Below are 24,164 nucleotides of genomic sequence, written 5' to 3' on the forward strand. Positions count from 1 at the left end.
AAAGAGACTTCAGCTGGTACAACACGACGACAGTTGAGAATATACTAAATTTTGTACATCCTTTGTATAAAGGTTTCTCCACATCTTCTATCATTTTGTAAAACTTTTTACATCATCATTAGGACCTTCTGCCGATTGTTGCACACTAGGATCTTCTGTCAATTGTTGCACACTAGGACCTTCATCCATTGATTTTGGTGCCACATCATGCATGGTGAACAAATTATGCAACATCCCACCAAAATTCCCTTATTCATTCAAGTTTTCATGCATATGACTACTCCTAACTTCAGCAGGTGTCGTGGTCGACTATGATTCCCCATGCATCGTCCAAATTCTATAATTGGAAAGAATCCCAAAGTTGTTTAGGTGACCACGTACAACTTCTGTCGGATGGAGTTGACTATGCACACATTTGACACAAGGGCATGGGATCTTCCCATTGCGTGCATTAAGAGACGCAAATTCCACGAATCTTTTGACACCTTCAAAATATTCCCTAGTACCCCTCTTCTTGTCCATCCAACTCTTGTCCATTGCTAAACAATATCTCAACACAATCTCCTACAACACCGCTTCATTAGTGCACGTATAAACCAATGGTTAGATCCTAATCTCCTAACATCTAAAGCATTAAACATGAACATAAGATATGTAGATGACTTATAAAATGTAATATGCTAATCATTAGTCATAAGATTATATTTACGTAATAACTGTGTACAAAAGTATATAGTAAATTTTATACATGTTCATTCAACATATTTTGGATTCTCAATTTCATAAAGCCATAACTAGAAATAGCAACTCAATGTATACATCTATTCTAGAATTTGAATACATTAATATTATAAGAAGTTACTCAATGGCTCACAATATGCTACACAGGAATCATCAAATATACAGAATACATAGAACACATTCAACACTCCTAATATACAATGAAAACTGTCTTATATCACCATGCAAGCCACCCGCTTGCACCAATTCAACAACCCACCACAAAGCAGATATTTCACATATAATTGATCTGAAATAAGAATAAGTCAGCTGAACTTACTGTGCACTATAGCTTACCAACCTCATAACAACCCATGCAAGACACAAGTCACCTGATGAAAACACACCTCTCAATACAAAAGGGAAAAAAATTCATTAGTAAAAAAAAATATATATGATATAAGAGAATTATAATTCAGTAAAAAAAAAAAAAAAAAAAAAAAAAAAAAAGGAGATCTTGTGTTTCAGGGGAATTATAATTCTTAGTTCTTAGACAATAGAAATGTTCTCAAACCAACAAATAAACTTTCACAGATAGTTAAAAATTAACAATTCTCAACTTCAATTTTATATTGCAAAACCCACGTTCAAAATTCAAATGGTCATGGTCCTCATGGATATATTTTGACTATGAATTTTTTTATTTTTTTTTATTTAGGTAAATGTAAAAATATTTGTGAACATACTATATGTAAGAAGGGAAAAGCTAACAGATATCCTAAGAACATTAATTTAAGAAATATTTTTAAAAACTAATCTTTATGGAAAAAGAAAAAAGCAATTAATTTTTTTCACAGCTTTTTATATTTCCTATAAAAGTGATATTAAAATTTTCCTAAAATAGTAAATTAATAAATTTTCCAAGGCAGACCTTATAAGAAAATGACAAAATGAGAGGAAAAAAAAATAAAATAAAATAAAATAAAACAAAATGAAGTCATGAACATGCATGACTAAAACCTGAGAGAGATATAAGTATAAAGCAATAACCTAACAAAAGTGATTTTTTCCTTCTATCAGTCATGTTACAAGTCTTTTAATCTTGGGTTTAATTGTTAATTAATAGATCTAGGCTGTAAGTTAAGTCATCCATGATCATAGGTTGTTACATTCAAAGACTTTGCATATCACTGGAACTATAATATTATTTAGAAAATATATGATTGAAAGAGGTCCTTCTACTATCTCTTATGGCTAGGCTGCATTTGAAAGGTTCGGGTGTACACGTTGTAATAGCTATATGTCTATTGTTGTTTCTAAATTTTCTCTAGTTTGATGACCATTGTTTGGTTTTATAATGCACTACTAGGCAAGGAATAATGAATTGGCAAGGAAACTACAACAGGCTCAGCCAAGACAAAGATCCTATGCACCCTGATGTCTTCTGTTGAATCTTGGATACGTTAATTTGGCCTAATAGGTATATAATTAGTATGTGAAAGTTCAAATAGTGTATAAAACACCCTTGAACAATTAGACCCCCAATTACAAAATAACCAATTCAAGTTTAATGACAAACAACTAGTGTGCGGAAAATGAACAAAAACTATAAACAGAATTGATAAACAATCTAAGCCAATTAAAATCACAATCACAGCAGATAATAAAAGGTAAAGATAAAAGGCAAGGAAGATGCAAACACAGGGACAACACTTGATGTGTTATCGAAGAGGAAACCGAAGCCCTCAGCGTAAAACCTCTCCGCCGCCCTCCAAGCGGTAAGTAATCCACTAGAAAATGTAGTTGGGATACATGAACAGCAATAGACCCTCCAAGCCTAATTTACCCAGTGTACCTAAGCCTTCCAAGCTTCTCGCTCCAGCGAGGTTGCGCTGAACCTATTTCTTTTCTAACTTCCTGGATTCCGCTACTTGACCATAGCATCAACCAATGTAGATTGGTTCCTTCTTAACTGCTTCCCAGAACACCAAACAGCCCTCTCACAGTAATGGATATGGTGAGAAAAGGTTTTGGTAAAAAGACCTCTCAAGGGTTTAACAATAGAGAGGAAGAGAGTTGAGGAATTTGAAGAGTCTCTTATGTGAAGATTGTGGATGAATCAATCTTGTATAACACTAGGGTTTCTCTCTCAAAATTCTCTCTGGAAGCTCTCTTTCTTTTGTGGGTATAAGGGGTATTTATATTGGGGTGAGAATGGAATGTGAAGAGTCAGGTTTTTCAAAACAGGGGTGGCTCACGACTTCGCCTCGCGGCTTGACTGAGTTGCGAGATCCAGCCGCGTGATAACAGAATGGCCAGTTGTCCTATTTTGTCCTGTAGTGCTCCAGCTAGCATGACGCTTCAACTTCTGGCATGCTTGACACGTGTGCTGCTTCTGGCGGCTTGAAGCCGCGAGTCACCCGCGAGATCAAGTCGCGAATCTCTGTTTTCTTGCACACTCTTGAGCATTTCAACACTCTATCTCACTCACTACCCTTACAACAATCCCACCTAAATACAGGGTTACTAAATGCTAAAATACAAGCAAATTTGGCACGGAATAAAGCCAACATGATGGTTGATTAAATTCAACCTTACAGTATGTTACTATGTGAGCAATTTATCTGTAGGCACTACAAATGGTATCTACTGTCCCCATTGGTTTGGGTGGGTTTTTTCCCTTTTATATTCAAATGGTAGGTAGTGATGAAAGACACATTTTAGATTCATTTGAATACACCTTTAAGGATTACTTTTTTTTGGCTGTTTGTGTCCTCAATTTCAATATTGAATCTCTTTTCTTTTCTTTTTTTGGTAAGTAATTTCAATATTCAAATTGATATACATCATAGCTGTTTGTAGGTTTATGTGTTCAGAGATCAAATAAAGTAATTGTAGCAGTATACCTTGATAAAGGGATTAGTGGTGCTTAAATATCTCTTTGTTCCAGATTTTCTTTGGCTGAATACTTAGAAGTATTGCTTCAATAATGTGAGGCTATTGATATCACTTTTGTTATGCATCAATATCATCTCAACAACTGCGAATTTTGTTGTATATTTGTTATAAAAAAAAAATGGTTATTGCTTTGCATCTCTCTCCAAAAGCTTTGATCATCATGGGTACTGATCCTTCACTCATGCTTTGGTTGGTTGTGTTCACCATGCCCAATTAATAAAGTGTTGTTAGTGATCTTGGGAAAATGACTTCTACTTCCATGTTAACAGAGGAAGCATGGATGAACCATTAATGGATGGTAGGATATTCATATTTAAAGAGCTATCATTTCTCAACGCATATATCATATTAATTTACTAATGATAATTCGTGTGTGTGTGTATATATATATATAGAGAGAGAGAGAGAGAAAGAGAGAGAGAGAGAAAGAAAGAAACAAAGAAAGAAAGAACGATTAATCTATTTATATCAAAGGAGAATAAGTGGAATGGATTTGAGTGGATGGAAGAAAACAAAGAATTCTTGCTCCTGGACATGAGCATAAACTTCTATCAGCATTGGACACACAACTTGCATTGGACACACAACTTCCTGTTGATGAATAAGTGGAATGGATTTGAGTGGACGGAAGAATATGCCTTGGCCTTCAAGTAGCTTAAGGAATATCTCTCTCAGCCATCTATCATGTCCAGCCCTGAGATGGACGAGGTCTTGTTTGCCTACATGGTGGTGGCCTCCCATACTGTGAGCCTGGTATTGATACGGGTTGATAGCGGCATCCAAAGGCCGGTTTATTATGTAAGCAAATCACTGCATGAGGCCAAAGTCCGTTATCTACCATTGGAGAAGGCCATTTTGGCGGTAGTGCACGCTACACGTAAGCTCCCCCATTACTTCCAGGCACATACAGTAGTTGTCCTAACTCAACTCCCGCTCGTAGCTCTACTCCGAAGTGTTGATTATATGGGAAGGATTGCTAAATGGGGGACAATGCTAGGGGTTTTCGACATCAAATACATGCCTCACACCTCTGTCAAGGGTCAAGTCCTCATGGATCTAGTTGCTGAGTTTGCAGAATCCTTGTTAGAAGAAGAGGCGAAAGCACAACACATGGATGGAAAATCGGTTGGCATGATCTCCCAACAAGGTCCCTTATGCTGGAAAGTATACGTTAATGGTGCCGCAAATCAGAAGGGTTCCGGAGTGGGGCTAGTACTAGTATCCCCCGAAAGGATCACTATTGAGAAATCATTGAGGCTAGACTTCTCGGTCACAAATAAGGAAGCTGAATATGAGGCTCTACTAATGGGAATGACCATGGTTCAAAAAATGGACGGAAAGGCAGTAGAGATGTTCTCGGACTCAAGATTAGTCGTTGACCAAGTAAAAGGAGAATTTGAAGCGAGAGATGAAAGAATGCAAGGGTACTTGAGTCAGGTTAGACACCTATAATCAGGGTTCGAATCTTTCAACCTATCGCACATCCCTAGAAGTGGAAACACATATGCTGATTCCCTGGCCACACTTACGACCTCCTCGGCATAGAGCCTACCTCGGGTCATCCTTGCAGAGGATTTGTACAAACACGCAGGGGTGAAGAGAGAGGTAGTCCATGTTCACCAAGTCAGAGTAGGGCCTAGCTGGATGGACCCTGTGGTACTATTCTTGAAGGAAGACATCTTGCCCGAGGAGAAATTAGAAGCGGACAAGGTACGTAGAAAGGCTCCTCGATTCTAGCTGTCTGAGGACCAAAAGTTATATAAACACTCCTTTTTTGGGCCATACCTGCTATGCATACACCCCGAGGCAACAGAGTTACTCCTTGAGGAGTTACACAAGGGGATTTGCGGGAGCCACACCAAAGGTAGATCTTTGGTACACAAGGCCATCACTCAAGGCTACTGGTGGCCGAACATGCAAAAGGAAGCACTGGAATATGTAAAGAAGTGCGACCGATGTCAAAGGTTCGCACCAAACATACACCAACCGGGAGGAGTCCTTAACCCTCTATCCAGCCCTTGGCCATTCGCACAATGAGGCTTAGACATTGTAGGTCCTTTCCCTAAAGCAACATGAAACAAGAGATACCTGCTAGTCGGCACGAACTACTTCACTAAATGGGTTGAAGCCGAGCCCTTGGCAAATATCAGGGACATGAACGCCAAGAAATTTGTTTGGAAAAACATCGTCGCACAATTCAAAGTCCCTCGTACCCTCATCTTGGACAACAGACTTTAGTTTGATAGCAAATCTTTCAGGAGATACTACTGTGACTTGGGAATTATGAATAGATACTCTACCCCCAGCCTATCCCCAAGGGAATGGACAAGCCGAGACTGTTAACAAGGTCATAGTAAATGGACTCAAGAAGAGGTTGGATGATGCAAAGGAAAAATGGGTGGAAGAGCTGCCACATGTCCTCTAGACATACCGAACCACGCCTCGCAAATCCACCAGGGAAACCCCCTTTTCAATGACTTACGAGGCCAAGGCTATTATTCCTTTGGAAACCGGTTTCCCTACACTAAGGACTAGCTCTTTCAATCTGAGCAATAACAATGAGTTGCTGGAAAAAAGCTTAGACTTTATTGAAGAAAGGAGAGAGAATGCAATGGTTCAATTGGCATACTACCAACACAAACTCAAGCAAGGTTATGATGCCAATGTAAAGTTAAGGCCATTAGTGCCTGGTGACTTGGTATTGAGAAAAGTTCTAGGTACTGCAAAGAACCCGGCGTGGGGAAAGCTAGGGCCCAACTAGGAAGGACCGTATCGCATCACCTCGGTGGTTGGTATAGGGGCATATTTTCTGTAAGACTTAGATGAGCATGTAATATCACGCCCTTGGAATGTAAACAACCTGAAGAGGTATTATCACTAATAAAAGTTTCTTTTTATCAATATGTTCATTTGTTGTATAAAGGCATTATACTTCCTATTATTCTTTATTCCCAAGTGTTTAAACAGAACCTTAGTCATGCCTGGGTCCTCGGACCAGATACTTTGGGGAAATTAACACTCTATGACATCTTTATAAGTGTTTAAACAGAACCTTAGTCATGCTTGGGTCCTCGGACCAGATACTTTTGGGAAATTAACACTCTATGACATCTTTATAAGTATTTAAACAAAACCTTAGTCATGCCTAGGTCCTCGGACCAAATGCTTTAGGGAAATTAACACTCTATGACATCTTTATAAGTGATTAAACAAAACCTTAGTCATGCCTGGGTCCTCGGACCAGATGCTTTGGGAAAATTAACACTCTATGACATCTTTATAAGTGATTAAGTGATTAAACAGAATCTTAGTTGTGTATGGCTCTTCGGACCACATACTTGGGGAAAATTAACACTCCATGATATCTATTTGTTTCTCACTAAGCGTCAAAATAGATCTAAGATTATAACCAACTCCTCAGATTGGTAGCTCTGAGTAATTTAAAATCCTTAATTATTTATCCAAGTGTTGAGCAGAGTGAAGGATATCTTTCCCCTTTTTTTTTTTATTCTTTATAAAGTTTATTGCTTATTTTTATTAGATTCAGCCTTCATTATAGAAAGAGCAGCTCACAATACAAATATGGGGTAAATCTCTTCATTGTTGGTACTTAGTCAAATTACTTTCATAGGTGGCAGGGTATTGTTGTTAGTTTTTATTAAAACTAAAGTGGCAACAGGTCAAGTTTATTTGCAATAACAGTAAGCTTAAAAGCATGTAAAACAAAGACACAAGAGATAGAAAGGAAATTCCATTCATTAATTAAAAAGAGGGAGTACATTATATTCAATGACAAAGTGCCACTAAAAAAACCTAAAAGAAAATCCTAAGTGCTAAGCCTTGGCCTTGGGGGCAGGAGGGCTTTTGGCTCGGCTGAGAGATGGCAACAGCCTTGGCCTTAGGATCAGCTTCTTTAGTCTTGACCTCTGCTTCCTTTGCCTTAGCTGCTGCTTCCTTGGCCTTGGTAGCGTCTACAGCTTCTGAGAAGTTCTTTTTCTCCTTGCCTTTGTCCTTGTCCTTGGCCCCCTCAGCCCCTTGGCCTTGATCACCAACTTGGTTGGATCCCTTTGAAGCCTGAAGGAGAGGGAAAGCAGCTTGGGCAGTCAGGTGCAGTTAAGAAGTCTATGGAGCAAAGGCAGAGTGAGAAGGGATGGCACCTAGGACTTCACAAATATTTGGGTGGTAGTAAATACTCCCAGGTTGCCTCCATACCGAATATGTAGGGACGCTTGCAACATCAAGGGCCCTACCCCATGATACGTCGCAGTAATCCCTGCAGAGCTCGGAAAGCTCCTCAGCAAGCTTAACTTGCGTTTTTTCCACGCCGAGCAAATAGGACGACTTCTTCTCAGCCTCGGCTACCTCCTGGGCCAGTTGAGCTACCTCTTTGGCCTTCTGCAGTTCAACCTTCAGATTTCTGACCACCTGCCTTTTGGTGGCCAGGTCTATCTCGATCAAGTGTAGTTTTTAACGCTGATCTTCGACCTGCTTCTCCACGGTCTTTAGACCTACCTCGGCACTCTTTTGAGCCTGGACCGCCTCTTTCAGCATCTCAGACAGCTCTGCCTGTTCTTGTTTGAGGGCCCCCAAGGACTTCTCAACGTCAGCACAGGAGAGGGCCTTAGCATTAGCCTCTTTACGGGCGTCGTGGACCCACTCCTCAGCCATAAAAACTTGTTGAGTAACTTGCACAAAAACAACGGAAGAATCACATGAATGAAAAGTGCAAAAGTACAGCTTAGCATCCAAATTCAAGGGTATGATAAGTCGCTTACCATGGCAAAGTCCCTCTTCAGGGACAAGAAGAGGTCTTTCTGCTTGAAGCGCCTATAAACCTCCATGTCTTTGGGGAGGAGAAGAGGTTGCTCCAAGGCTTCGGCAAAGTGGCCTGCATGCCCCCTTTGGAAATCCCTAACCGAGGCATTCCAAGGGATGGCAGCCCCATCCACCTCCAGCCGAGGAGACCAAGTGCGTTGTGGGAGGCACACCTCGGCCCTACTCGCTCCTCCCGACTGTCCACAGAAGTGGACCTCTTGTCATGAGGGTCTTTGGTCACCTTCTGTTGTTTAGACCCCTTCTGAGGGCCCACATCTCCTTCTTCAAGATCCTTAAGTGGCTTTTTCTTCTTCAGATCCGGAAGGGCCTTCAATCCAAGGTCGGTGGGGAGTGGAGGAGGAAAGGGGAGTGTGGGCGAAACTTGAGGCTTGGAGGCTTCTTTCGGAGTTGGCACTTTGCTCCTTGCAACCATCAGGTCCCTTAGGCTTTTGTTTCCCTTATTCAAAGCCATCCCATCCTCCTCTTCTTCGGAGGTACTGTCTGGACGGGAAGTCACAAGGATCGGGACGTGGACACTAGAATGCCTGTCGGGCTCGTCCTTAGCGTCTGAGACAGGAATCACTTACACTCCCTAAGTCTCCCCCTCTTCGAAACGGAACTTGTTAATTTCTTCTTCGAGCGAGGAGTTTGAGGAGGCAACCTCTTCTCCTACTGTTGCTACTTCAGGCAGGACCTGTTGGAATGGTTGTACAACCATTGGAAGGTTCTGTCGGAGTGGCAGTACAACCGATGGAAGATCGTCTCGGGCTAGGAAGTTTGGTTTTGATACGTTAATCCGAGCGAGCCGCTGGTCACCTGCTCTTATGGCGTGGCCTACTTCTTGGTATACTTTTGAAACAGGCTGGAAGTCCAAAATTAAATGGACTGCTCTCAATTGCCTGTCTTCACTTACGAAGATCTCAGACCTTAGCAAATAATTGAGAGCTTCGACGTTGGTCAGACTGAGCTGGGGTGCTACATAATTTTTTTCTGCAAAAGTAGCCGAGGAGCAAAACATGTTTAGAAAATTAAAATTCATCATCAAAAGAAAGCAAAATGAAAGAGCAATAATGACATGGTTCGGGTTAAAGAATCTAAATTTCTTGCTATGGAACCTAACTCTAAGGTATCCCACCTAGCTCTCCCTCTCGGACTGGGCAATGAAGGCCATCATGCCACGCCCTCGAAGCAATCAGGTAGTCGTCTTTCATCCCCTTGTTAGATTTGAAGAGACATAAGATGAGCCTAACGACATCAGATTGGGATTTGAGGTAAAATCCCGCACCTTTAAGGTTGTGGCACTCGTACATGTGGACCACATCGTGCTAGGTGAGCCCTAAGCCCAAATACTCATTGAGAGCATCAACACTACCTAAAACCTTGAATAGATTGGGCGCACAATGATGTGGGCAGATCCTATGGTTGAGGAGGTAGTCCCGCGTTATCCTACCAATAGGGAGAGTCATCCCCCATTCTATGAAAGCTATCATGGGGATGATGACTTTCCCCTCCTCTTTGTGTGTCACTATTTGTTCTGAGGAACAGTATCACAGGGCTACTCCCTGCGGTATGTGGTATTTATCCTTAAAGGCCTCTATTTTGGCAAAAGAGTCTACTAGATGCTTAAATCTACCCATCCGGATGGGTTAAAGGGAAACAACTAAAATTGGTAAATGAAGAAACAAGAACTGGAAGGTCGAGAAGTTTAAAGAAATAGAGACTTACGAGAACTAAGATGTGTGCTAGTCCCTGAAACCTTTAGAAATATTTTCAAGGATTTCTTAGAGGAAAAGTGTGGGAAGTTTAGTAATTTGGAGAGCTTTGTGAGTTTGAGTGCTTGGGATCTCTGGAGAGTTTGAAGACTTGTGAAATGAGGGAAATGATTTCTCCGAATGCTTTATATAGAGGGCAAGATTGGGTGGGAGTTATCCCGTTCAAAGCCCAAGGAGAAATACTAGCCATTGGATTAGCACCTCACCGTTGGATGTGGGGGACAAAACACCGCCTAGAGCAATTAATGACGCCTCGTGGGCTCCAAAGTGTCAGTAGCAATTATGAGGCGCATAAAACGGTACTCTCGCACGTGTAAACCCAGGGATTTGATGTTCTTAACCCTTAATAAATCAAAACCCCACTTTTTTTCCTCGGATGGGAAGGAAAAACCGGTGTTTTAAAGGGCTATTGTAGGGATAGGGGCCCAAGTTCATGTATTGGGCCTTAGGCCTTGGTCGAGGACCTTGGTTTGTCCGAGGATGGATAAACAGTAGTGAGGGTGTCAAGCTCAGAACCCCATAAGTAAAATACAAGCAGAAGGGCTAAGAAAGTTGGTCCGAGGAGGATTTCCTCCTCGGATGAGCAGAGCACAGATCGAATATATGCCTTATCACTCAAGGTAGCCTTCCAGGATGATCTACTGATAGAGATAGGTGATATGAACGTACAAAAGGGATGGGAGCTTAGAGGAATCTAAGGGAAAGCTGCTACCACCGCATTGAATGCACTGCAGCTACTTTTCCGGCTGCATTTATGTGGAGAAGACCCCTAAATAGTGTTGCCTTAGCTACCACAACTCACAAAAAGCCAGAAAGGGTGTCTGATGGGACAAGCACTCGAGTAAGGGCACAAGTGATCAATAAGTGTAGGGTCAAGATGGTCTAAAGGGAGATATATAATGCAAGAGACCTTCCATGAGGAGGGGATCAGAAAATCAAGAAAGAAACACTATAGCAATCTAGAACCAGACTTGTAATAAAGCTTTAAAAGTAATACCTAAGAATCAGTCTCCTTGGACTTGGCCGAGGTCGTTTATCTTTAGTGAACGTCTATTATCTTTTTTTCTTTGCCATCAAAATCTATTGGCTTGTTACTTAATTCACTAAAGCCCAGTTTTCCAACCCATTCCCTACAAATTTATTGTTTTGGGCTTTTTGGGCTTAAATCCATACACCTATTGGGCTAGGAGTTTTGATCAGGTCCTTACAATTATTATTATTATTATTATTTCCTATTAGAAAAGTCCAAAATTTAAATATCTCCTCATCCATTGTATCTATAATATTTTTTTTTTAAAGAGAATCATAAGATTGGATCTTAGGAAATTATCACCTTAACTTCCTTACAAAATTAATTTAGTTTGATTTGTGACAAAGGGCAAAGCTTCATGAAAGTATTCAATATATTGGATCATGAGGATGAGGACACATGGCCAAAAGTGAAAATGTGTCATCATCTTGACAAGTTCAACGCATTTGAGGTACCGAGGCCAATCAAAGTTTTTGTGATAAGTGACATTTATTTGATTTTGTGTTGTTTATGAGGATTTTTTTTAAGATCACTAAATTTTAAATATCACATATCATTCATCTTACTAAGAATTAGAATCTTCCCCCACCCTCCAAGATCTATGGTCCTGGGCCACTGGCCATGGGAAAAATGTTCTTATAAGATGGATTTATAATACATCTCTTTCATAATATGTGTAGATTCCATACATATAGGTTTTACATGTTATAAGAGAGATATCTTATGAGATACCTTCTTAAACTATAGACGTGCAAAGAATGATGGGTCAAGATAGATATTCTTAAAATTATGTCCGGGTTATATGGCAAATATGGACCCCCCCCCCCCCCCCCCCCCCCAAATAGCAATATGACCGTTTGACCATGAGTAAATGACGAGACGAAGTCTATAAATTCCACTTGGAAGTTGGAACGTGTATTTCTTTAGAGAGAAATAGTTGGACCAGTGAGACCTAAGTTTGTACTGTTTGGTTCTTCCATAGTTCAGGATAGTTTTATCAACGAAGGATGGGGTGCTATTCTTGCTACCTTAAATGCTCGTAAGGTACTTTTTTTTCCTTTGCGCACTTTAGGGTGTCAGTGAGAAACATTTGTATGTTGTTATCCAAATTATGTGTTTATTCAAACATTATAATTGTCTTGCACTGCACACTGGATTTGACATTTACTGTTTATTGTCACTTACATTTGTTATCAGAGATATTATTATGATCCTAATACGATGTGTCATTTCAGATTTTTATCTTGTAATCGGTGGCATTTTATAATGGCGGTTCCACATGACATAATCTGTTAAGTGCTAACTGTGTTTTTATCTTGAGTTTGCTTAATTCGTTGATAGGATCATTGAGTATTCATTTGAAGGGAGAGGTTTATATAATGGAAAAAGTCTACCTACAAACCAATTTGAAGAAAAATTTCTCTAATCTACTATGCTATAACTTGTTTATTAGTTATTACCACTTAGCAGGTAGAGGAAATTCCTACAAATTGGTTTTGAGGAAATTTTTGTCCAGTAATAGTTAAATGATATTTGAGCATATATCTGTTATAAGATCATAGGATGGACATTAAAAAAAAAAAAAAAAAAAAAAAAAAAAGATTTGATAGGATGAACATGCACTAGAGAGAGTTTAGGTCAACCTACTTGTTCAGTCTAGGTCAAAATTTTGGATTGTACTGGCCATTTCAGTGAAATTCCATACTGTATCTCTTTGTTTTTGTTTTGTTAATCCATACTGTATCTTTACTATTTCTTTTTTTTTTTTGGTAAACCTTTTATAAATTTATGTTACATTTATTTTCATATTATTGTTTACTGTAAGTGAGACATATACATAGAAGCAATGTTTGTAGGTTTTGTACTGAGATGAAACATGGATAGGATCATTATTCGGAAGCATTTTGCGAATACCCTTCTAAATATTTAATTGAAAAGTAACCGAGACTGGCATAAAGGAAGTGAAGATTTATTGAAGAACTGGAAAATTTGCAGAAGTAATACAATACTGTTTGGGCCTAACCGGTGGTTCTGGTTAATTCTGCATTAAAGCCTTGTTAAGGCGTGTGCAAGGGAAAACACACTGGCCACATGACAATTAATCTGTTCTTGTTCAAGGAGAACTTGTCAAACAACAGTGCTATCAAAACTGTGGTTCATCATTTACTCTGTTAAGCGTACATTATTGGTTGGAGGTTGAGGATAGAATATGCCTCGCCCTTGTCTCCTTCGCCGGAGACTGCAAATGATAGGAATCCTATTGATAAAGAAGAGGCATAGGCATCGCCTCTCGATCCAATCCGTCTTCCCTGGCAAACAGTTAGCCCTTATTGTTAAGGACTTAGAGTCATAATAAAGGTTAAATTCAAGTATGAAAGATTACAAGAAGCAAACTCCACAATTGCATCGTTAAAAATTATAAACAAAACAGAAAAAAGAAGTCATAAGTGCACAACAAGAATATAAATAACATGCCAAAAAGGTTGAAAAAAAATAGTCAACCATGACATATCCAGAAATTAAATTTTCTTATTGAGATCACATCTTACATTTAGCTCGATAATTAAATTCGTGATTTTCTTCAGGAGGGAGTGGAAGAGATATTCTATCAAGAATTTACAGCTGTTTACTTACAACTGAACTTGAGAGGCGCCCCTATTTTGGTGACTGCACTGGGTCCAACACAGCATTTTTATGAGCTTATCCAGCACGTGTTAAGCCTACTTGGCGGTTAGACACTATTTCGGGTGAGGATCCCTCTGTCTCCAAGTATAAAGCTCATTTAATTCTATCACCAGATTATAAATCCACTGAAATTTTACTTTGATCAAACATAAAAGAGAATGTTATACTATATACCTAATTCATACAACATTGATGTGGTTATTGTAGGACAACATTGAGTGTTAAATGGCCAACACGTTTGAATTTGCACCCATTGTCATTTGATCAACTTTTTTAGTAACTAGTAAGTTGCCCATGTGATGCATGGATAATTTTATGATATTTTATGTAAGACAATTTTGGATATGTTGTACATATATTATAAAGAAAAAGTAAATTAAATTAAAGTAAATAAATATATACAGTTTGAGATATTAAAAATTAATTTAGTAGCTTCACTGCATATTTGTAGCCTTTTTAAGGTAAATTTAAAAAAAAAAAAAATCATGAAACCAAAAATAAATGCAAAAGAGTAACGGGACCATGAAAATCAACTAATTTGTGTTGTGTTCACATATTTCATACCATGAAATGAAAGTATGCCCAGCTCTTTGACCGTCTTCAACTCATCGATGGTGCAACACTAAGACATGGTGTGGGTAAGTGTGTGCATGTATCTTATAGATGATTTAAAATTAAACCACAGTAGAATATAATTTTACATTGCGCACCAAATATTTTCTCTACTTATATACCCAAAACAAAAACTATCCAACCAAATTACCTAAACATAAATCATATTTAAGCCCCTAATTTAAAAAGAAAAAAAAAAAAAATTACTCGTAGGGGTTTCGGCGTCTTGATGGTAGTGGGAGGCCAATATAACGGAGATAGTGACCTCTCAGATTCTTCTTTTTCTCTCTCTCAAATGTTTTGTTAGTCTCAGGTATTTTATTCTGGTAATATATAGTGAAATAGTGCGTTTTATTTAACAATCTACAACATTTTTGTGTCTCTCTATCTCTCTTCAGGGCCTTATCTGATTAGTTATTACTATTAGTCCTTAACTTATTTTATTTTGTTTTTTTTTTTTTTTTTAAATGCTAAAACAGTAAGTATGCTGAATAACATGAAGAATAGAGAAATGTATGATGTAAGCTTAGGCAATTAATGTGATATTAATAAGATAACAGTAAAATAAGTTAAAGTGAACTCTTGGGTAACAGTAAAAAAAAAAACCTTAATAAAAGAGGTAAAAAAAGAAGATTAAAAGCAAAATTAGAGTGCCACTTAGCAGGACCTCATGCATTCCTACATGAGGTCTCTACTTTTATATATATATATATTGATTTCAATAAAAATATTAAACGAAAATACGTGCAAGTTCCAGATAAGCAAAAGCAGCTGTGTGAACAATTCTAATTACAATCATTTACGAACAGTAAGTAGTCATCAGTTTTTTTTTTTTTTTTTTTTTTAAGGCTTGAGTATGGAAGGAAAGCGTAATAAGAAGCAAATATCAAAATGCAATAGCTGAATGCCACACACATTGACTATCTTAATACATAATGCTCTGGCATTGTTTCAATCCATCACTCTCAGTATCAAAACAAGAAAAATAATGCATAGATGGTGCAAACCTGGGGTGCCACTGTCAGGACTGCAGTCTATGTTAGAACAATCATTGGTTGGAGAAGAAACACTAGTTGACTCAGAGGGCAATTGATCTTCAGTTGATTTTCGCTTTTTATTGATCGCTAGCTCTGAAAGATTTTCATCAGTTAATTGATCACATACATCAATTTCCATGTATGAAGCAGTTGAATTGTCAATATGGTCCGCATCCAGATTTCTCTATTTGGAAGCACTTCAGGAGAATACAATTCCTCTTTCCTGTTGCATTTAAAAGTATCACATTAGCTATGTTGGGTAATGAAAAAAGTTGACAGATTCTGAGATGTGCAGCGCATCAGCAAAATCTACTTGTGACCAAACCGCTCAACACTTAGACTCATTCATTACTACTGAAGCATTAGGGTAACTTTACAAGAAACTAAACTTGTTTGTTTCTTTTTCAGTCTGAACTCATGAAATCATTCAAAATATAAATTCTATCACCAAATTAATTATTTTTAAGGCATTTAAGTTCCATTCCATAACCATTCATAAATAGTTCAATTTTCATTCTGATTATCTATCTACTTCTAAAGTAATTCTTGCTTAAATAACCGCCAAAAGGGGAGGTGGGGGAAAAAAAGAGGACACTAAGACAACTTTTAAATCGTCATCACAATTAATTTGGAGAACGGAAGAAACCATTCTTTGCATAGGTTTCAGAAGTTTTTTTTGGGTAACTTTTATTTCTTAAATAAGACATCAAGGCAAGAAGAATATAAATAATAATATTTTTAATTAAAAAAAAAAAGTTTCCAATGCAATGTGCATTTTATAGATTTAAAATTGTTCCCATACAAAAAAAACATTGGGTGATTTATGACAACAATGAGATTGTATCTGCAAAAACTATAAAAAGATAGATAGCTAATAAAGTAACCCTAAAACTTTTTTTTTTTTGACAAGAAATATGTATATTCAAAAAACTGCTAAATGCAAAGAAGCATAAAGTATCTAAGAGAGTACCCTAAAACTTTATACTAAATAAAATCTTAAAATTTCTAAGAAAAAATTGAACTGCCCAACAATCTTTAATTAAAATGGTGATCTGCATAGTAAGGTTTATGAAACAAAGAAGAAGCACAGGCATTTAGAGAAGCACCAACAAACCTCAAGTTTTTTAAATAAGTGACAAGCTGCTTCTCCTCTTGCAATTTTTTTCTCCCCCTCATATCCCTCTCCAATCAAAAGGACGTCTTTCAGCTGTAAACTAAGCTCGGCATGCACCATATCTCCCTTCTTTATAAATGTTTCTTTTATAAAATACCCATGAGAAGCACATAGTTCTTTCAGTTTTCGAAATGGATGCAGTTCAAGCTTATCAGGGGTCACACAATTGGAGATAACAGGGGCTTATATATTCTCCAAACTTCATTAAGAATAAGCTTGGTGTCAAGTAGTATTGCCCTTGCAATACTTTCCACCATATCTCCAAGAGCCTGTAACAAAAAGAAGATGGTCATACAAACAAACTAATCATAAACAGAAAAATAATGGCAACCAAACCACAAAGAAGCAAGTCAATGTAGAACTCACCAACCAAATGACTTACACAACAGCAAATATTTAAGAAACATTGACTAAGAATCATGGATACAAATGGCAACTGTCAAAATTCACATCAAGAAGAAGGAAAAGGGGAATGAGCATAAAACTAACCTCAGGACCTTTTGGGCCTTGGAGTGATCCATCAGTATGAGATTCAGAAATAGACTTCACATATTCTGTTAGTTGACATAGAAGTAACCCTGAGCAGTGTTGAAGATCCTGGTGAAGGTTTAGTCTTACAGCAGCTTGAGCGAAATTTTCATTATTTACTGATGCTGAACACAAGTCAGTCAACTGTCAACTCACCTGGATCAATATCTGTGTAGCTCTGATAGAGATGCCATGTAATAAGCAGGTCCAACACCGAGTCACCAAGATATTCAAGCCTATGTCAAAAAATTCAAGAAGTTAAGAAGAGAGATTATATACAGCTCTTGCTTATTGTGTGTTCAATTTCTTGTCATTTTCAAAATTTACAAAGACTTCTTCAACAGACATTTAAAAAGGATATTTTAGGAAAAGGAAGAGGGGGTGAGGGGGCAGAAAGAGAAAAATTCAATCAAGTGATTCAAATCTGCTGAGAATGTCCATTGCTACCTGGTAACAATAGCCAACTCCCAGTTCTTGCTGGGATGCATGTGTTATGGCCTCCTGTAAAAGACCCTTAACAGAAAATTCATAACCAAGCTTTGACTCTAGGGTTGCAACCTCATTACCTTTTGAGACATAGGACCGTAGAGAAGCAGTAGTAATTGCTTCAACAACTAATGAGGGATCAAGTTCAGCATCAATTCCAAGCCACTTCATCAGATGGAGTGCAGCAATTATTCCACCACCAATATAGTATGCTCCTATGAGGGCTTCAACACAATCAGCCATGGTTTTTAAACTCATCCATCTATGACCTTAATCACAGCTATTTCCAATCATAACTTTGGGTCTTCAGTATGGAATTTTGCATCCAAAGGCACTTCTGGAGAATCCACCCCACATTTACAGGGAACAGGCCATAAAAACGCTGTCCAGGAGCAACCCAGCGACGAGGATCAAATGCACTGTCACGTATATATCCCTGTTAAAGAAAAAATGCAAAGCATCGTAACTCATAAACTCAATAAGGTACTAAAGCCTGTTAAAAGTTAGACTTGTACCCAGTGCATACAGGAATGCAAAGCAGTGTATAACAAAATAAAAACAAACAGGGATAACATATGTTCATATATTGTGGCATGTTCACAAAACATTAATGTCATTTTTCTAATGTACATAACAAAATCCCAGTGATCATTGCCAGTGTTGTTAAAAGCGCGCTTAAAGCGCGCTTAAGCGCAAAGCGCAGAGCCCTTGGGGCTTTTTTCCTCTAAAGCGAAGCTCCCTCTCAAAAGCGCGCTTTAAGCGCGCTTTTTTGAGCTTTTTTATTAAGCGCAAAGCGCGCTTTTTTGAGCTTTTCGTATATTTTTTTTAAAAAAGTCCTGATTTGATTCTTAGCCATTAGATCTAAATATTTTTTATATAAGCCATTGATCTAATATATAAAAACTAATAGTATGGTGTGCTACCATACACCTAAGCCTATCTCTTGAGATATTTTTTAACTTTTAACCACAACCAATCAAAGTCTCAAACACACAAACAAACACATCAGATTCAGACACTCCCAACCCCACGCTCAAACAAACACAAACAAACAAATCAGACACTCCCAACCCCACTGCCAACCCCACTGCTCCCTCCCAATCACAGTGCTCTCTCGGTATCAAGCTCAAAGATTCAAAGGTATGTCTCTCTCTCTCTCTTTTATATTCTTCCTTTTTAAACCTTTCTTTTTTTTTACTCTTTTTGAAACCCAGACCTCAATCTTCTTCTCTTCCACTTTCTCTCTTTTTTTTCCCCTCATTCTGAAACCCACGACACAGTCATAACTCCTCTTTCTTCTTTTGTTTTTTTTTTTCTTTTCTTAAACCTATTCCATTCTCTCTCTGTCCTCATTTTGAAACCCACGACCCAGTCACACAGCTCCTCTGTTTCTTCTTCTTTTTTTTTCTTAAACTTGTTCCATTTTTTTTCCTCATTAATGAAACCCGAAGCTCCTCTCTTTCTTAGTTGGGTCATTCATGAAAAAAAAAATGTATGAATGTATGAAATTATTTATGTGTTAATTGTTTGGTAACTTACTTTAATATATGTCAACATAGCACTTAGACTCATATTGAATTTTTCTTAAATTTATTAAGTGATTAAATTATTAACTAATGTTAGTAATTAGTTATAGGGCATTAATGCATTATGGCTACTGGAGATTCAAATTCAAGAAAAGATATTGCATGGAAGTATGCGTATCTAGCTAATCAAAACAATAAAAATGATTTAACTTGCAATTTCTGTGGGAAAGTTGCAAAAGGAGGGGCTTATAGACTTAAGCAACACTTGGTTGGAGGTTATAGAGCTATTGTTGGCTGTCAAAAGTGCCCTGAACATGTGAAGGAAGAAGTTAATCAATATATGCTGAGAAAAAAAACAGAAAAAGAGCAAGTAAATTTGATGGCTGAATTTGATGATATGACTTTTGATGAAGAGGAGGATGAGGTTGTTGAAGTTGATGGTCGTGGAAAACGAGTGCAAAATGTAGGTGGCAGTGGCACTAGTAAAAAGAAGCCAAGGCATGTAGGTCCTATGGATGCATTTGTCTCTCCTCCTAAATCAGCACAAATGGGAAAGAGTGGAAAGGGGGTCCAAACAACAATTAATGATGCTTACAAGAAAGAGTTAAGAGAAAAGGCTTGTGTTGATATAGCTAGGTGGATGTATGAAGCAGCAATTCCATTCAATGCTGTTAATTATGATAGTTTCAATGCTGCAATTCAATCCATTGGACGATATGGAATTGGTATGAAGCCCCCAAGTTACCATGAAGTGAGAGTTCCTTTATTGAAAAAGGAAGTGGTCCACACCAATGATATAATGAAGAGCCATAAAGAAGAATGGGCAAGAACTGGATGTTCTATTATGTCTGATGGATGGAAAGATAAAAGTCATAGATCTTTGATAAATTTTTTGGTAAATTGCTCTAAGGGAAGCATGTTTATCGAGTTTATTGATGCGTCTTCATATATGAAGACCGGAGAAAGGATGTTTCAACTACTTGATATCATGGTGGAGAAAATTGGAGAAGACAAAGTTGTACAAGTTATAACTGATAATGACTCAAGTTATGTGATGGCAGGTAAGAAGTTATATATAGAACTATATATCTTAATCTCATGAAATTAGAAAATAGTATTCATATTTTATTTTTATTTTTTTCTTAATTGTTACTAATTGTCATACTTATATTTTTACATTATTAGGACGATTATTGGAGGCAAAAAGACCTCATTTGTATTGGACCCCATGTGCTGCCCATTGTTTGGATTTGATGTTGGAAGACATTGCAAAGCTTCCTACAATCATGAGAACAATAAAAAGGGCAATTGAGCTTACTGGGTATATATATAATCGTACTGGTCTCATAAACATGATGAGACATTTTACAGGGCAAAGGAACTTGCTTAGGCCCGCCAAAACTCGATTTGCTACATCCTTTCTCACATTATCAAGTATACATAAGCAAAAGGAAAGCTTGAGAAAGATGTTTACTTCAGAGGATTGGACCCGTAGTAAGTGGGCAAAGGAGCTAACGGGAAAAAGGGTGGCTCAAATAATTCTAATGGCTACATTTTGGAACACTGTTGTCTATAGCCTTAAAGTGTCAGGTCCTATTGTTCGTGTGCTTCGATTGGTTGATGGAGAGAAAAGGCCTGCCATGGGATACATTTATGAGGCTATGGATCGAGCTAAAGAAGCAATTGAAAAATCTTTTAATGGAAGGGAAGAAAGATACAAAGAAATCTTTGAAATAATAGATCGAAGGTGGGATTGTCAACTCCACCGGCCTTTGCATGCGGCTGGCTATTTCTTGAATCCAGAATTTTTTTATGATAATCGCTCTGAAATTGAGCGAGATGAAGAGGTGATGGCTGGCCTATACAAATGCATACAAAGGTTGGTTCCAAACATTAATTAACAAGATAAGATTCTTGAAGAGTTGACATCATATAAGAGAGAAGAGGGTCTCTTTGGGTTGGAAATGGCTAAGAGGCAAAGAAAGAAAAAGGCACCAGGTATTTGCTTTGTTAGCTTTTGCCTTTTGTTAGTTGTTACTTATTAGTTTGCCCATTTTATTAAATGGAAAAATTATTTAGTTCTTATAAAGTTTGAGTTAAGGGTTAAGACTTAAGAGTTAAGACCATTTTTTATTTTCCTTAACAGCTGATTGGTGGTCTGCTTATGGAGCTTCAACTCCAAGTTTACAGCAATTTGCTGTAAAAGTTCTTAGCCTAACTTGTAGTTCATCAGGGTGCGAGCGGAATTGGAGTATGTTTGAACATGTGAGTGACTAAAAAGTTAGGGACTTAATTGTGAAATTTATTTCATGATTTAATTATCATGATATCATCATCTATGCATATTAATATATGGCTATATGGATTGTGTAGGTGCATAGCAAGAAAAGAAATAGGTTAGCACAATCCCAGATGAATGATTTGGTATATATCAAGTACAATAGAGCCTTGACGCGAAGATATAATTTGCGTGACACAATTGATCCAATCTCCTTGAAAGATGTAGATGATAGCAATGAGTGGTTGATTGGAAGAGTAGAAGAGGATGAAGTAGAAGAATTTGCTGAAGATGATCTTGTGTTTAATGATGATATTTTGACATGGGGCAATGTTGCTAGAGCTTTTGGAGTTGAAGAAGAAAGATTCAACTTCAGATCAAGAATGGGACCATTAGGACAAGCTACAGGTTCAAGTTCTAGTTCACATCATGCTCCTCATGATGGAGATGAAGAGGATGAGAAAAATGATGAGGGCTACAAATCTTGTGATGAAAATGATGATGGTCCCTTGCTTGGTGAGGATGATGACGATTATGTAGATTAGGATTTCATTGCATATTTGCATTGATTTTGTTAGGCAAAGATATTTTGTTAGGCAAAGATAACATTACTTAACATTCTAGTACTTTTTAGCCTTTGCCTTTTTGGTTCTATACTTCTATTTTGATTCAACCATGTTTTGTAATTATGACCATCAAATATCATGGTTGCATATATTTTGTAAAGCACAATAGAATTATGTAAATGTCATATAAATTATATAAAATGTTTTATTGTAATTTATATGATTAATTGATCACTTAATTGTTGTATTGATCATTAATAATTTTTTTTTTTAAATGTGCGCTTCACATCGATCAGGCGCGCGCTTGCGCTTTGCGCTTTGCGCCTAGGCTCTAGGAGGCCTTTGCGCTTAAGTGCGCTCAGCGCTTTTAACAACATTCATTGGACCAAATAGCATCTCCTTCCCACATAAATGAGGGATGGAGAGTCCAGTTCCGGTGCCTGAGTTTTATATATCTGTCAAAGAAAGAAATTTATACACCAACATGCTGCTGATTATTACATGTTCATATTGACTTATCAGATACTAAATTTATTTTATCCAGGATGCCATTTCAATGTGCCCATATTGTATTGTAGCTGCATAGTCTTCCAAAATGGTTTGTTTGTATATTTTTATTCCACTAATAAGACAAATTTCATTGTCCACCATTGTAAACTAACTTAAGAAAATGACAGATTGATACATATTCCATAATTATGTTTGCCAAAATAACAATTTGAAATAAATGAAACATTTTCATAATTTACAACTCAACTTGGTATCAAAGCGTCCTGATCCAACCCTAGAACTTACTAAAACACGTTGGAGGCTATGTTCCGATGAGAGGGGTGTGCTAATGTCAGCACCGACAAGGTCACCAGAATCCGAAGAACAAACCATCTGACTTGCCGGAATCTCCTGATATTTGCAGTGATTTTCACAATATTTTTGGAGCCATCTGCAATGTCTTTTTCATTTTCCATTGTTTTCTTTTACCCTTGGCACCAATTCAACCCTAGAACTCACTAAAACGCATTGGGGGCTGTGTTCAATGATAGAGATCCATGTACCTGACAAGGTGAGCTACTATATGGAGGTTAAGGGTGGCGTAGTGCAAGGAACCCGGTGTTGTGAGGCAGGTAGGTGCATGATTGAGAAAACTGTAGTATGTAAATGCCTTGTTTGATGTATTGTATTTAGCTCAGATTCAGGATGGGATAGAAGACAAAGTGTGTTAGACACTTAGAAGTCATGACAGGAGTTATCTATGGAACTATATAGAGGAATCCAAAGGGAAAAATACACAATAAGCTCAAAACATCATTCAGGATAAGAAATCACTTACTTTTTGTTGAAGTACTCTGAAAATGTCATATTTTGATGAGGCATTGTCAGTGTTTCCACCAAAAGGACTCTCAGCAGAGATATTATTCACAACCTCAACAACAAAGTAGATTTTTCCAGTGTGAATTGCCAAAACTATCATCTCCTTGAGGTTGTTTATGTCAGCCATGCTATAAGCAAAGTGGATAACATTAGTTCCAATAAAGTTAGAAACTCACTCTACTTTAAGACTAAGAAGACAGTGATAATACTTAAGTTCCAAGAAAGTTAGAAACTCACTCTAGCCTCAGCAAATCAACCTTCTTGACTAGCTTTCTCTTGCTAACAACATTCTTTGCCTTGCAATGCAGAGAAACTTAATGTTCTTGTCATGTTACAACAAACCCACTTCCAACTTTCTTCAAGCTGACTCCTTTGTTTAGCAATGTATATATAATGGAAAATCTTATTACGCACTCATTATTCCACTCTATACACACTCATTTTTTAAATTATGTTTTTAAAACATGATTTCAGTTAAAATTGTGAAACCGGAGCTTGTTAAGCATATTCAACATAGCTGGTTCAAAGCAACTGGCCACAACAAGTAGCAATAGTTCGATAAGCAAAGTGAGATATGTGTAGAAAGGACCTTTAACACATTAGCAAAAA

General features: G+C 37.6%; 1 pseudogene; it reads left to right on the top strand.

Annotated features, from left to right (window-relative positions):
• Positions 1-20,339: 20,339 nt before the first annotated feature.
• On the top strand, positions 20,340-22,166 carry LOC126691048 (uncharacterized; annotated as a pseudogene).
• Positions 22,167-24,164: the final 1,998 nt, after the last annotated feature.

Source organism: Quercus robur, chromosome 7, assembly GCF_932294415.1.
Source record: "Quercus robur chromosome 7, dhQueRobu3.1, whole genome shotgun sequence".
Classification (NCBI taxonomy): Eukaryota; Viridiplantae; Streptophyta; class Magnoliopsida; order Fagales; family Fagaceae; genus Quercus; species Quercus robur.